Here is a 2264-nt window from a genome sequence, read left to right as displayed (position 1 = left end):
TTCTCAGCCCAGATTTGAAGTATATATATAAAAAAAAGGGGGGGGGGGTGCTAGTGGAGGCAACTGGGTGGAGGGGTTACGATTACAAAATCAAAGATGGGCGGGGCTTTCATACTGGAGTTGCAGAGCATGATGATGCAGAGCTTCTAGGACTTAGATCAGTTGACCAATCACAAAATTAAACTGTAATACCCTCAATTCAACCATAGGGGGCAGCACACAGACAGTTTTTGACTATATTATCAGGAACTAGGTAAGCAGTCTTGAGTAGGGACTCACGACAAGTACCTGGTTCAGGTGTGTCCAGCCACTAAGAACATGCCAGAGCAGGGTGTATTGGAAAACATGCAGGGAGGTGGCTCTCGACCAGGGTTCTCTACCTCTGCTTTAATGTGACAGTTTCTGAAGTTCTCACAGCTGAAAGACACTCAGGTTTTCAATGAGCTTTTCCTCAAACTTTTCACATTGAACAGTTCATATGTGCTGAAGCTCAATCAACAAGGAAAACTTATTGAGGGAGGTGAACATTTTCTTTCCAAAATAAAAAAAAGAAAGCCTCAAACGGAACAGTCTGCTCTTCTGAGCACCGATAATCTCTAGTTTTGATGAGGGAATCTCGGGGAAATAATGTGCATCTGCTTTGACACGACCTCAGTGGTTAAATGTTTAAATAAAAACTGTATTGTCTGCTGTGAGTGCCGAACTAAAAACAGAGGATTGAAGCTGCAGTGAAGCTGAGGTTCTCCTCTGACCTGATTCCTGATCCGTTTCCACAGCTCCACGGCCTCACATCAATGCGGTTTAACACTCTCCATCCAGCCCAGCAGACTGAGATTTGAAACAAGCTTCAGGATCAGGATTAGAAACGGTTTTCCTCAGATTGGACTGAGAGGTGGGATCAGCTTACACCCTCAGCCTCGCTCTGATTTAATGTGAGCTGAAGGTCAGGCCCCTCTCAGGGGTTGTTGGATCCACTCCTCTAGTGGCTGCTGGAAACGTTTAGATGAGGCAGATGACTTCACAGATTACGCTCCAGGAAACATCTCTGATTTCTGGCTTCACTTTTCCCTTTTTCATTCCAAAAGTGAAATCTGAGTTCCAACTAATGAGAGCGAAAACTCCTGCAGTAAGTGGAGCGAAACAGATCGAATCAAATGTCCTGGACAGCATCTGAGTCTTTTTTAATCAGCCAAAGAGCCTGGAGGTTTTGAAACAAGAGCACCAACCATGACTTTTATTAGAGAGGAATTTTTGGAGAAGAAAACCTTCTCCAATCTGAGCATTTACATAGCAATGGCTCAACGTCTGGATCTATTTATGTTATGTCAGTCAGTTTGTGTCTCAGCTTACATCAGGTGTCAAAGTCAAGGCCCGGGGGCCGGATCTGGCCCTCTGGGTAATTCTATGCGGCCCTCCAGATCATTTTATTTTATTGTTATTAATGACCCGATGTTATCTTGCGCTCATTTGTATAATTTCAGCAAAATATATTTTTATGGAGAGTAACATATTGAAAGTTATTTAAGGTTCAAGTTGATTTATTCTGCAATAATATTCCTGCCTTTTTATTTTTCATAATTATGTTATAAAGTTACAGTTTTAAAGTTTTACAAATTGGTATCCTGCTAACTATTTGGACTATTTTGGCATTTACTAAAAATAATTCAAGGTATTTTGGAGTTTAGCTAATATTACAGCTACATGCTATCTGTTTTGGGTACTTTTTAAATTTTTTTAGGGATATTTTAGTGTAGATGTTTTTTCAGCTATATGCTAGCTGTTTTGGCTAAGTTCAGTTACAAGGTTTTTTAGCTCTTAACTTCAGCATTTTCAGCTATCAGCACTAGCATTTTCAGCAGCCAAATTCAGCCAAAAGCATTCACACTAGCATTATTGCAGGTAATGTTCTATATATGTAGTTATGTTAAAATTCAGATTTTTCAAAATGTAGTTTTAGAGTGTTCAATAAATGTTTATCCTGTTCAGCCCCCGACTTAAAAGTGTGTTTTGGATTTTGGCCCCTTGGGTGAATTAGTTTGATTGAGTTTAAATGAGTTTGACACTCCTGGCTTACATGTTGATAATGTATGTTTAAATCTGGCTTTTAGTTTATACTGTAGATAGATTCTCATTTACATCTTAGTTAATGTCTCAGTTTACTTTCGTAAAGCTCGCACTCATGGACTCTAACAAACAGACCTACTTTGGTGTCCAACACAGTTCAAAAACTCCCTAAATACATCTTTGAGTTGGTCACACTTTGA

Source organism: Oryzias melastigma, linkage group LG20, assembly GCF_002922805.2.
Source record: "Oryzias melastigma strain HK-1 linkage group LG20, ASM292280v2, whole genome shotgun sequence".
Taxonomy (NCBI): domain Eukaryota; kingdom Metazoa; phylum Chordata; class Actinopteri; order Beloniformes; family Adrianichthyidae; genus Oryzias; species Oryzias melastigma.
This window is presented reverse-complemented; position numbering follows the sequence as displayed.